The sequence below is a fragment of the Aphelocoma coerulescens genome, chromosome 11 (genome assembly GCF_041296385.1).
Source record: "Aphelocoma coerulescens isolate FSJ_1873_10779 chromosome 11, UR_Acoe_1.0, whole genome shotgun sequence".
NCBI lineage: Eukaryota > Metazoa > Chordata > Aves > Passeriformes > Corvidae > Aphelocoma > Aphelocoma coerulescens.
In genome coordinates, this window is record NC_091025.1 from 10862416 (window position 1) to 10876587 (window position 14172).

General features: G+C 41.2%; 1 protein-coding gene and 1 long non-coding RNA gene across 3 annotated transcripts in view; both read right to left on the reverse strand.

Annotated features, from left to right (window-relative positions):
- The window catches only part of LOC138117244 (uncharacterized), a 59874-nt gene extending 53394 nt beyond the window's left edge, over positions 1-6480 (reverse strand). The window contains exon 1 of the long non-coding RNA XR_011154588.1: positions 6384-6480. This is a non-coding gene — a long non-coding RNA (uncharacterized lncRNA). The remainder of the gene's footprint in view (positions 1-6383) is intronic.
- The window catches only part of FTO (FTO alpha-ketoglutarate dependent dioxygenase), a 330070-nt gene that overhangs the window by 63757 nt on the left and 252141 nt on the right, over positions 1-14172 (reverse strand). The gene's annotated exons all lie outside the window — the stretch shown is intronic.

Here is a 14172-nt window from a genome sequence, read left to right on the forward strand (position 1 = left end):
ACAGAGCTCACCTTACCAAGGGAGATGCTTGATAGATTGCACATGAAAAAATCTGATCTATCCCTTTTCCCAGGACAGAATTGTTCCCCACAATATACTTCGTATCCATTATCAAAGGAATTAAAACATGCAAATAGGAGAAAGGCCTGCTAAGTTATCCTGTTGCTTTGAAAGAACCTAAAGGCACAATTTATGGCAAGTGGGAGTCTTAAAAAACAGCAACTGCTTTAGCTGAGCTGGGGGGAAGAGAGGTTGTGCATGCAGTCAAAGCCATAAACGCCAGCCTTGGTCTGAAGAAAGGTAATTGTGCTGCGAATGTTGACAGGTCTGACAGAAAGTGTCTTCATTGAGAAATTGCATTTTGAAGTTCTTCCCTTTCCTTCAGAAATAAATGGACTAAAGCAACAGGGCTGGCTCTGACAGGAAGCGGGGATTCGGGACTTCAAATACAAACATTATGAAAAACAAGCAACATCTGCAAACAGTAAGTACTTATTTGTATTTTATGGAGTGTGTGCTTGGGATTTTGACAGGTTTTTAAACAGAGCCTATATTAGGCTCATACAAAGGCGAGAATGTCCCTTTTTAAAAATACATTATGCTGCTGAAAAGCAGTCTAAATCTGCAGTCCAAGCCTCAGGTGAGCTCTGACCCCTCCTAACCTGGTCTAACAAAACACACATGTGGTGTTTGCAATAGAACAGTTTACTGCTACTTTCTCAAGGTCAGGACAAGACAGACACTTGAGGGTTAGTATTCAGCAAGCTTTTCCCTCAGCTACCAGAGTGGCTTTGAACTTTTCCCTTTTGAACAAATAGGAAGTGAAACTGTGAGGAAACAAGTGCTTGGAATCAGAGAGGCACACATACCAAAAAGAGCAGGGAACCTCCCCAAAAACTATACAGATCTTTTTTCAAGCAAACAAAAAAATCCAACCAAAACCTGAACCCAGCCTGACATCCAATTTAAGGGTTTAAAATTATCCTGTGTGTAGTTTTGAAATTTTAACAAACACTCCTTTTCAGATGCTACCCCTGATTTTTTTCATATAACAAATAATAACCAGTTGGCAGGTATGGTGCACTGTGCACTATAAAATATTTAGTAAGGCAATAACGACTCCCTGGGCAGCATAAGAAAACCGCGATTATATTCAGAGAGAAAGCCATGAACAAACAGAGGGGGAAACATACAAAGAAAGATAAAGGAAGGCCTTTCATCAGGTCTTCCTGTCCAATAACACACTCAGGCTTGATCCATATGTTTTGAGAAAAATCAAAGTGTCACGACTACCAAAAATGTCAATAGCTCCAGTAAGGAATATTGTCTAACATTTTCTATTACACTGTTGAAGAATTTGCCTCCCAGCGCAATTTGGAAGAAAAGTCTTTTATTTCTAAAACACTAAAAAAAATGAACAAGGCACGCTTCTGTGCAATGTGTAATACAATAATGCTGTGGGCTTCCAAACTATCCTGGAAACTGATACTTTGATGAAAGTGAGTCCTTCTCCACACCTCTCATATTTTCTGTCCTCTGCACATAGACAGGGCTGCGAGGCACATCCTGGTCAGTGGGATCTAATAGCACACTACATCGTTCACTGGGAAACTGGAGAAGGAAAACTTTCATCAGCCTTAATATTTTTATAATCCTGCATAATGACCCACAGGACTGGCTAACTCCTCAAAATGAATTGCCTGGGGGCTGTCCAGGAAGGGAGCATTAATTGCACTTTGCTCCAAGCTGTGCTTCTGTGTGCTGTTTGCATCCCCATGCATAGCTCGCTTTTAAGGACATCCCATTTCTCCCTGTCACCTGTAAACAAACAATTTTATTGCTGTCTTGGCAAAATGTAAACAAAACTTAGCACCTTGCCCTGGGGAGAGCTGCAGCTAACATATGGTTTGTCTGTACCTTGGTGCACAATTTCTTTTGTATTTGTCTTTTCCAGTACCCTTCAAGTTCCAGAGGGAAAAAACACATCAGTGCTGCTGCGTCTTTATCCTGTGGAATCTAAACTAGAATTGAGCGTGTTGCAGGCAATCAATATTACTGTGAAAATTAGCCTTTATGACTGAGCCACTGTTTGCTCACAGGGAAAAAAAAAAAGCTGGTATGAGTACAGTGCAGCTACCAAACCAGTGCTGTGAGCACACTGCAGCTTAGCTCGTGTCCCGGGGCTCTCTTCCAGAGGGTTTAGCACCCACCTGAGGGAGGAGTGGCACCAGAGTCAGATGCTCAGCACTGTGAAGGACTCCGAATTAATCGCTTGGGATTTTGCCCTGGAGCCTGTACCCATCCCCTTGGCCAGAGGAGCGAGCTTGCTGCCGAACAAGCAGTGGCAGAGGTGCTGCTGTGCCACTGGGGGGGCTCAGCAGGTGCTTTTGGTGCTTGACACACCCCAGAGCAGCAGGCACAGCAGGTCTCTGCTCCTGCCCCATCGACTGCCCAAGCCCTGGCAGTCTAGAGGGGAGGTCCAGCAGACAAGTGGGGATGGAATGCTTGCCCTGCAAGAGCTGGCTTGGGCAGCTGCATTCACCTGGCCTGAGGAGGAGAACACCTTGGGGGACCAGACAGCAGCCCACAGAACCTATGAGGAGGTTAGCAAGGAGATGGAGCCGGAGCCAGGCCACGGTGGTACATGGTGGGGAAATGAGGCACTGTGGGCAAGAGGTGACATAAGGAGTGGAAATGAGGAGAAGGAACCAGGGACCCAGCTTGCCCAGGGAGGTTATACAGTCTCCATCCTTAAAGGTTTTCAAGATCCAACAAGAAAAAGCCCTGAATAACTACTTCAAAGCCCACAGCTGACTGCTTTCAGCAGGAGGTTGGACAAGAGACCTCCTGAGACCCTTTCCTACCCAAATTATAAACCCTTCACGAGTTACTCACAGGAAAGCCTTTGGTAAAACAGATTTTTTGAATAAAATTCATGCTAAAGTTTTTCAGAATTTGGCCTTTTGTATGCTATTTGTCATTAAACTTCTGTACTCACTTAACATATTCCAGTACAGTATTTGCATGCTCTTACATGAACATACCTACAAATATCCAGAAGTAGGTGGATTTTCCTTGTCTTGAAAATCCAGCAAGGCTGTCCTGTCAATATTTGGTTTTATCCTACAGTGCAAAGTTTTTTGTTTTCTACCTGTATGTTATTAAAATGGAGAGCTAACACATCGATGGACATTAGTAGTTAATAAACTAAGAATTGATACTCATCACATTAATTAGAAGATATTCAAAAGTGAAAATAAATCCTGCCTACCTAAACAAATCATGCAGTAGCAGAAGAAATGTCATAGAATTTATTGTGTAGAGAATAAACAGTAGAAAATAACTATTAGTGAGATACGTGCAATGAACAAGTTATTAAAAAAATGTGACTCCCTCTTTGCAAACTATCCACAAATAGAGCATGAGCTTGTGCACCTGTTTGATATCTAGAATTACTAAGCAAATGGATTGTGTCAGCAAACTGCTGCCAGGGCTTCGCTGGCAGGTCTCTTTCCACAACTATTACTTTGAATATATGTCCTTTGTGCCATCAGCTATTTGTGCTCAGCAGTTCCTCACCTGAGTCAGACAGCATCTTCCCTCTCTCCCTGCTGTATGGGGTTAGCAGATTCCCATGACAGCAAGGAACACACTAGACAACCACATACTTTTGACACCACTAATTTACAATCATGAGTTCTGTCTGCAAATGTTTTGATTCACAGAAAAGAGCTCAAAGTTCCCAGGAAGTGAAAAAAGAGGGAGCAAATACTGTCAAAGTCACTTGCAGCCTTCACTTGAAATATCATAAATAATTTTTTCAAGTATTCACACATAGCTAAAAATAACCCCTCTGAACTTCCTGGTCTAATCATAAGCTGCACTCTAAATAACAAATTTTAAAAAAATCATAGAATCCACAAAGGCTTCCTTCCTTTATAAATTGGATGTAGGGTTTTTTGGCTATCATACAACCCAGACATTGCTTATGAGTCTGGCATACAAAGGAAAAATAGCCAGAAAGGATAAGATTTGACCAAAAGTCCTAGCTTCATATTCCTCAATCCCTCATCCAAACACATGCCAGGACAGGGTCCGTTTCCTCCCCAGACCAGCTGCATTTCCAAGGGCATATGAAGGCATCTCTACTTCCTCACCAGCATTTTTATTTTTATTTCCCTGCAACACAACCTGTTTTTCCTGTGGGCCCATTCGCTGTGCTTGCAGTGTACATCCCTGTAGCTGGAACACACAAAGACAGAGCGACATGATAAGCATTTCAACCACTTCTGCTGCCTACATGGTTTTTTGGAAAGAAGTCCAGCAAAAGGTACTATGGCTAAGATCTCAAGCATAATATAAAATCAGAGACATGATACTGTCTTATTCCTTCAGAGGAAATATGGTCCCCAGATGACTGAAATTTCCCTCTAGTCAGTGACAGTAAGCAGCAACACAAATAAAAAGTCACAAGGGTACAATTGTCATTAGTATGTAAATTTTAAAAGCTCAGTCAAAAATATCAATACTTTCCACTTAATTTATTACTATATAAAGATGGATGATAGTAAAGTGAAACATTGATTTTCAATGCCCTTTAAAAAATGGTGATGAAGAAAACACTCAAGGACAACTACTTCAAACTATACAGACCTAAAATTAATTATTGTATTTTTTACACAAATGCTTGTTCAGTTCAATCCTATTTGATTGCTTTTGCTTTGGTTTTTTTTTTTTTTTAATGAAGTAAAGGAATAGACCATTTATGTAAAGAGCCATTTCAAAATTGATTAGATGTAAAGACAGGTTAGCATTTTTACAGTATTGACAGAAAACCATTAACCAAGCAGCCTATAGACACGGTCACTGAAAGTTAATCGAAGTGAATAGTAATTTGGTAGGGCTTTGCGTGACAGTCAAACGAGCTCACTCCTTCTGTTCACAGATTTTGGTTGTAACTGATCTCTGAGATGCATTGAACTGTCTCTTTTGGATGCCGTGTATAATTACTTTTTGATTATAATCACTGAATTTAAACATTTTTGAGAGTGTGTGACTGCTGTCACATGCTTGTTTCTAAAATTAACTACATCATCTCTACCATTGCACAGACACTTGATTTAAAGAACTGTAAGCAGTCTTGGGTAATAGCTTTTCTTTGATTATTTACCTTTCAGATTGCTTGAGTCTACACTGCAAGATAAGGCTAATATTTTAAAGGAAACAATACTTGTGGGCATTTTAGGTCAATGGTTCTGAACAAATTCTGTACCACCTGACAAATATCACATGCTTGCAGCAAATGCACTCTTAATAGTGATAAGTTGCAATTAACTTCTTTTTCAAGTACAAGTGGAACACAGAGAGCAAACTGGGGGCTGAATATGGGGACACCAAATTTAGTAATGGAGATAGCAAATAGGCACATTTCCTTATACATGCATAATTACACTGCAGATTATTAAAATCAGGACAATTTAAAAAAATATTTTTTTACCCTACTCCACAGAATTATCCTAATGCTACCTTTGTTTCTGTTTAGCATTCTTAGTGCGTTATTTAAAGAAAATAAACCCTGGATACTTTTTTTTTTCATTTCATTAAAAATATAGGCATCAGCTTCCATCTGCGTATATCATAGGGCAGTCACATGTTGTTGTCTTGGACCTCAAAGTTTCTTACCCAACTTGAAATATTTAATCAATTAGCAACCTTGTTGATATCCTTTTGGAAATGGCTAATTTTAAGTAATTAAGCTTCTGATAAAGTTTTATTTGCTAGTACTTGTGGTGTCATGATCTTAATACAGACAAGATGAAACCAGGGTTGAATTTTATTTGCATTTCCTACCCCCTGGCTTACATGGGGGGTAAACTTGCAAGGTTTCAGCAGAAACACCACTGAGCTGGAGAACAACATCCTTGTGATGCTTATTTGTTTCATCAGTTTTTTATCACATAAGAACGACAAAACCCCAAAGGGTGGAGCATTTTGAGACAATTTCCTGAACAACACTGAGGGAAAGCCATGCTCTCTGCCAGGCACTGCAGGAGAACACCCCTGTGCCTTTGTTGGGTTCAGATGGGAACTGACCACAGTCAGCCCATCCAGAAGGACCAGTGTAAAAACCTCCATATAAAAACCTTTTTCACTTTGCACCTTTATCTGGAAGTAGTTTTTAAGGGAGGAGTTTTTAAGCAGGAGGAGGCCAGTTACCCCCTCTTCCCTCCTAAGCTCACATTACTCAATTGATGAGGATATGCAAAGCCCCTCTACAAAGAGCCCTGGCACCAGCTGTGGCTAAGGGGCTGCTGTATTAATCCTGCACAGAAAAAGGCAGAGGGCACTTGCCATCACTGTTGCAAAGGGCTTCCAAAACATACCTGGGATTTTTTGCTGAAAGTGAAGCTTTGACCCCAGGCAGTACAATTTTACAATATGGCCCTTGGGCAGCACAGTGATGGGGAATTTATAACAGCCACTGAGAGAGACAAATGGGTAATTAGGACCTACCTCAAACAAAAAATTATCCCAAAGCTTTCGGAGACACAGCTGACTCCACTGACCAACACAACAGCAGGATTAATTTCTCCTGATTAGCTACATCACACAAATGTTATGCAGAGCAACTGCTCAAGTGCTGTGGTGCTGTGGCCTGTAGCACACCTGGCTGATGGGACCCTCCAAGCTCTGTGCTCTCAATGCATTTCAGCTGTAAGGGCATTTTGAAGAGAACAAAATGAGAAGCTGAAGGATATTCCTTGTCAAACTGAGGAGCGTCTCACCCTGAGGTTTGAATATGTGGACCATGCTAAAAGGCTTGGTGTGAAAAGACTGAAATTGTTTCCTTATTTGTCTTGAAAGGAAAACAGGAGGAAAAAAAATAAAAGCAAAGATGCCAAAAGCTTGGAGGCATGCAAACTCAGAAACACAAACTAAAGACTGTCTCAACCTGCAGCTGTTACACAAAACATACTCAAAGCCTTCCCCAAGTAAATATCTTCCTTGCCTGCCTCTTTATTAGCAAATTCTATGAACCCTGACCCAGCTTAGAAAAATTTAATATTTTCCCCCTAAATACTTTAAAAAACATATTCAAGGGGCCTGGTGGAGTCAGGAAGTCTGGAGAGAGGTAATTTGACATCTGAATTATTTCAAGGCCAATATGGAAAAGTATTCAAAGGCTTATTTGGACATACATCAGTCAAGAGACTGCTTCTACCACAGAGATGGTGTTGGGAATGTAGACGGCTTTCAGAAAGCTATGAGATAGAGCAAGGGAATTATGGCAAATGTCACATCTCAATCTAAGATGTCTATGATTAAAAAAATTATCTTGGTAATAGGCTTATTTCCACACCTGTAAAAGCATTTAGAATTTATTAAGAATGATAAGCGTAAACAAGGAACATGGTGTAAAAGCTCTGCTCTGCTAATTTGGTTGCACTGATTAAGATTTTACGTGATGCTTCTAAATTGGAATGTCAGTCCCACACTTCATGGAGAGGCTTTGCCAGTCAGGGTCTGCAGTGCTTTGGTTAAACACATGGCCTTTTAGGGCTCTGCTGCATTGCAAGGCAGGGAATAGTAACCCATCCTTTCTTTCATTTAGCTAAAGCGTGGATGACGTAGCTATTCTTCATTGTCCATGCAATGTGGCTTAAAATAAAATGGCCAAGCTTCTGATTTGCCTCCTCTTAATATATTTCCCTCCATAAAAAAATAATCTAATTATCCACTACTAAATTTTGAAAACGAATCACGGTTGTAATTTTGCTAAGAGACACTCAAGTTGTGTCTGAAATATAATCAGCAATGGAAAAGGAAAAATAAATTATTAATGTTAATTTCTGAAAATTATAGGCAGTAACATGTGACTAACAGCTACTTATCAGGGAGAAAGGAGGTGCACTTGCCTGTCTAAGGTGTCTTTTTGTAAATAACACAGACCAGTTACTCAGTCTTTTGGTTCATGGCTTGACTGTTTTCACAGGAATCCTGCCACAGGCACCTCTACCACTCACCCGTGGCAACAGCGATGGGGTTTGTCATTCCATAGCCAGGGCTGGGGAGGAAGTGTGGTCAACTGTACCTGTCCAGGGATCAGCTCTGGCATGAGATGGTTGGAAGAAGCTTGTTGTCATGACTCATTGCCACACATTACAGACATTTCAAACTGCTTTTGGATTATGCAGACACATGTATGACACAGGGTCCTGTTAGCAGAGCCGTGCCTCTGACTGAGCACAGAGGACCCAAAAGCCCCCATGCACACACACTATCTTTAATTGCCCTAGCAGCATGTACATATTTAAAATGACATTTCTCATCTACTGATGTGGCTGCATTTGTGGCATTCATCACCTAATATTAATGAGACTATTAGACATTATTTAGCCTAGGGCCCTGCGCTGGCAGTCCCTCCCACAGGCAAGGAGCATTGCCTGGATCAGGTCTCCAGATCTTAAACTCAGCTCTGTGGCTGCAATTTTAACTTCATTTCAAAGAAAGTTTGTTGGGTTTTATTTTTTCCCCCCTGGATTTACACACACAAACATGCTACTTACTGATTTGTTCTTTAAATAAAAAAACCCAAACCCCATATTTTTTCTGCCATTGGCTTTTTCTTAGTATAAGCAGCTCTTCTTACTTCCGCAGAATTTTCTATTTTATGGCTCCCTGGCTCAGATTCCAACACACATAAACTTTAAGTATATCAGAAATACCTGTTGTCCTAACACAAAGGTGCACCTCGAGGATAAGAGCTAAGCACACACTGGCCAGTGATGTCTCGATTCACCTCCTTGCCTGACTGTTCCCCTACACTTCTGGTGAGGGATCCCTTGGGACAAAACCAAGCAATGGCAATACTGCCTGCCTCCTCCCAAGGAAAGAGACACTGGTATTAAAAAGAAATCTGCATTGTCAGCTGTAGAAACAGATGGGCTCCCTGCTGCAGCACCATTTATCAGAGGGGTGAAAGAGCTCCCACAGGTTGTGCCCTCTGTCCTCCAGTGCAGCCATCTCTCAGAAACTGCTTCTCTTTCCCATCACCTGCCACCATTTGCATCTCAGCATAGCAAGAAGAGGCAGTCCTAGGCCTTTCCCTGGAGGTCAGCTTGGCTGTAGCCTCCTCTCTGCTGCCTGGGCTCAGTCCTACTATTATGCTTCACAAATACGTTATCCACCAGCAAATCTCTTGCTAAAGGCTTGCTAATGCAGGGCTGATGGGAGAGATGGCTAATACCTTGTTGCCAAGGGATTTCCACTTTAATTGCATTTTAAGTCTCTTTTAATTGGTCCTTTAAAAGTCTCCCATACTGTAAGCAGAATAAAGTTATACAGTGTGTCTTATTAGTTTTCTCACAAGGTATGTTCTGTAGGGGATTTTGCTCTGGCATTCTGGCCTTTCTATTCATTAATTTGAAGGAAAAGATTAGCCAATGATTTGGATATTACTGCTTAACTGGTGGCTCTGGAATTACAAATCTTTTCCTTTCAATTAGAACTTTTTTTTAAATCCACATATGAAATACAGTGGATGACACCATCCTAATCCTCACTAATAGTTTCTGACCTTTAGCTGCAGGCATATATTTTTCTGGGTTTTCAGGAATGAACCCCAACATTATGCTGTATTGCAAGCTGTTTCATCTCTCTGCACACTCCCAAGTTTAAACTTTCTGCTCTCTCTCAGTATTCACAAAGCCCACATATATTAAGACCATGCTTCCATTGACTTCACTTTTAATATTAAACAGGCAGTACATGATACCCTCAGTATTGACTCTACCAAGTCCATTAATGACCCTTTTGTGGCTTCACTTTAATTTACGCTTTGAAGGAAAACTGCTGTATTATGTGTCAGGGGTGAAAGAGAATATTGCTTATATTAAAGATCTGTATAAAAAGAATATCATCTTTGACCTACTAAGTCAAAGTTGAGCACTCAAAATAATTCCTACTGTAAGCACATGAAAAATATTATTATGGAATGCTCAGGCTTTCATCTGACAGGGAAGATTTAAGGATTTCATTGTTTATGTACTTAAGAGGAAAAGGTCTTTAGTTTTTTTTGTTGCAGCCAAGCTGCAATAGAGCCAGAGCTGTCCAAAGTCAGAATACATATCTCTCCCTCAAAATCCATGTAATTATACAGACCTGAAGTGCCACACAGAGTGTACTAAAAACATCAACTGTTAGGAGAGACCTCAAGAACTTCAACCTTACAGGTCACATTAAAGACAGCGCTTCAAAACTTCCCCAGTTTTGCTGGTTTAAGTGAAACCCTTAATAATTCAGTATAGCTCTGGATGTGTGTATCAGACCCTGTGGTAGAGCTATGCACATTGTAATGAGATAGGAGCAGATCTGCATTACAGTGAAGGATGACATGGGCTAATGGCTTTGGCTACAGCATAAAGTGTGAGATTTAAATTGACTAAAGTGAAATGTAAGGGTGAGATTTGCTTGAACACGGTCATCTGAGGCATATTCCTTCAGATTGCCCGAGGGAAGAAACAATTCAGAAAGGACACACTGGAGTCTGTCAAGGAGACTGTGAGCTCTGCAACCTGCTCTGAAAGGGCAGCTGCTGGGGATGAACAGAGGAGTCCTGCCTGCCAGGCCTCCAGGTCCCAGGCTTTGCTATTACAGCTTCCTTTAGGTGCTTGTCTGTAAGTTTGAATGCTCCTACTACATGCCAAAAAGGTGCTTGAGACTTGTGGCAGACACAATAAAAAAGGTAAAATACTCATATGTCAGTAGTACATGAAGAGATGCTAAAGGAATTTAAAGGCAGGGGACAGATTCAGAATGTGGTTCAAACCAATAAACTTCTAAGTGAGCAGGCACAGAAGGTGCCCTGCAAAAAGCTGATGAGCTGTACAGCTCCACATAAGCAATTTCTAATGTTGGTTTTAAGATAATAAAGACTTGTTATTTGGAATATTGCAGTGAACTGTAAAAACACATGGCAAAAGGATAAGGAACACTTAAAAGTTTTTATTTAAAAAAACTTCTTCAAATAACAGTTGGAAAGAATTGAAATACTAACAGTTGCTGGTCCAGTGAAACAGAACTGCATTGGATGACAGCTATAAAAGGTGCAATTAGCACACTTTTCCCGTAAACTTGACCAATTTTCAGTACCATCTCTGCCAGCCTAACTTCAGTTGCTGACTACAACCTCAGTTTGGAAAAAGACAAGCAAACTCATCTGAAAATGAATCTACTGGAAGGACAACATTTTTCGATAAAGATCAAAGGCACATATACATGTGTGTGAGCATAAATCGCATCTGGTGCACTGTTTCTTTTCATCTGGGCAACACTCAGTAACACAATTATATTTAGATAAAAATGTGAAACATACCTTAGCATTTTCCAACAGAGTCCATGCTGTAAATTCTCAAGCAGCAATCCTCTCCCCATCCAGCCGCTCACCCTCAAACCAACTCTTAACTTCCATTAACTGAATCCTACCTCAGTCAGGAAATCAAAGCAAGGCTTTTTTTAAGGTGAGCAAAGTCTGGACTCTCTCAGTCAAACAACAATAACCAAGAAGTCTGTTACAGTTCTACTGACCCATTTCTAGCCAGTAGCTTCAATAACCAACATAAAACCTGGCAAGATGCAGCTGGAAAAATTTTCACATAACATGTTATTCTTTTCTCACATTTGTGAATGCCTTGTAAAAAATCTTCAGTTAAAAACCAATTGTGGATGAAATGTCTCAGCAGCCTGGAATGAACAAGGCTACTTGTTGTTAAAGGGGAAGTGGAAGCTGTTTCAGTCTTTTCTGTAATTGCACTACTGACTTGGACTGGTTTAGAGGAGAAACAGACTTGGATCAATCTGAATAGAAAACCACTCACCTTCCTAAGCCTGAGCCTAGACGTCAGTGATTCTTACAGTGAATAGCACCAGTGAAGTGCAGGGAACCAGTGCTTTGCCCTATAAATACTTTAACAGAGAATTGCATCCTTCTAACACCTCACAAAGGAAACTGTTAACTGAACCTGTTCCTATACATCTGTGTTCTGTAGTCATGTCCCTGTGTGAGAACACTGAAGGCTGAGAAAGAACAAAGCTGCTGAACAGAGCTCATGCCCAAACCAAACACTTCATGCCCCCCTGATAAACTGGATAAATAATAATAAACTGGATAATTTCTGTCCTCTCACCAGCTACTCTGCCCATCTCTCCTGTGTGCAGGGAGACACAGCAACCTTGCAGCAATGGCCCTGCTGTCTTCCTTCCACACAGGGCACAGACATCACATCTAAAGAGATTCCCTTGCATAGGTGAAGCAGCAGAGCCTGGGATCCTGTTACTCTCACTGTCCTCTTAGGGAGGTGATGCTGCCAATTCCTACAGAGTGAGGACACGCCAACTACTGCAGAGCAGCCACAGCACCCAGTGTCACTGGGAGCCCCTGCATGTACCTTAAGTGCATTGGGACACACCTACCTTGGTGTGTCAGTACGTACGTGGAGTCACTGTTGGGGTGATTTTTCCAACCATCACCACCTCCTGTGCGGAGCAGAAAGCCACAGAATGAACTGGGATCCTCTCAGGTGAAACTAAACCTGATGTTCTCCAGCCACCAGCACACACTTGGGTATGTGGGCACAGCCCCGAGCTCACTTGCAATAGGCTTCCCTGAAACACCCACAATATGGCCTTTGGGCCTTTAGCACTACATGCTTTGCTTTGCAGCACTGTTCTGACTGGGTTGTATGACTTTTATTTGTGTAGGCTTGGCCCTTTGGGCCCAGGGACAGCCAAGGACAAACACAGAAACTGGTGAGGAGACCAAATCTTCTCAGTGGAAATGGTGCCAGGCAGAGTCTCTGCTGGGGATTGGGATAAAGTCCTGCTATCACAGGCAGGTAACATCAAGTGATGGAAGAAGTTAAGTGGTCCATGTTTCTCCTTTTCTCATTGTGTAACCAGAAATCACACACCTCCCCCACCCCCCAGTATTTGGACTATTTTCTGTCAGGCTGACACGGTTTTAAAACAGAGGACTGAGTTGTGCAGCTCTTCCACAATAAATGCATAATTGCAGTAGGAATTTTTGCTGAATGAAAGACTGCAGATTTTAGTCCATTAATTTTACAAATGTCTTGTCTTCAAATGCTACAGTAATTAGCTTAACTCCTTCACACTTTAAGATGCTTTAAAGTGTGCTGCAGGAATGTCTTAGATTTTAGGGCAAAGCTAATTTAAACTTCACTAGCAGTATGATCTCCTGGGATACTGCAGGCAATGTTGATTTTTATCTGCAATCTCTTCTCTTAACTGTTGCCAAGGTTTTAGATTTTATCATAATGTATTCACAAATATTTATGGAAACTATAACTCAAATATGCATTGGCTAAAATTAAACATATTTTACACAAGGTAACATCAGTGCCAGTTTATATAAATAAGTGTTCTTAGCTGCTTCAGCAGGCTTATTTATCATGTTTAGGAAAAAACACCTTTAAATCCTGACAAAGCTGTCTAGTAAAAGAAATCTAAATCTTTGGTTGTGGCTTACTTGCCAACACACCTTTTCAGTGTGTGGTGGCTACTGCAGCAGTGGCCACGATGCTCAGAGCAGGGGTTGCCTGGCCTGGGCCAGCGCTGGGGGGCAGGGGCTGCTCCACAGCAGAGCCAACAGCTCATGTGCTGTACAGAGCACAGCAGGGCAGGGCTGAAACTCACACACTTGGGGAATCCCCTATCTCTGGATCCAATATGTTCCTAGGGAATGAAAATTTTCCCATGATTGATCTGACTATGGGAATACTTTGGACACCAAAATGATGCAGGTAAAATAATACTCATTGAAACTCGTTCAGAGAAAATAAGGAAATGCAATATGAGAACCCGTCAACTTCTGTATGTTACAGATACGGAACTCGTTCAGTGTAATAAAAGAGTCATGGGAAAAGCAGAGGCAGAGGAAACAAAGCAAAGAAGGTACTCAACATTGCCATGGCATATAAACCTAAATTCAATATTTTAAGTGTGAATATTTACTGTTAGCCCTGCAACCTCAAAAATGCCTACAACATATGCATGTCATTCATGATTTTCTACAGTTATAATTCAGTATGCTGCTCAAGTTGTTGGGAGAGAATTTGTGGAGACAAAAGGCAGCGCTAAACAATGGCAAAACTA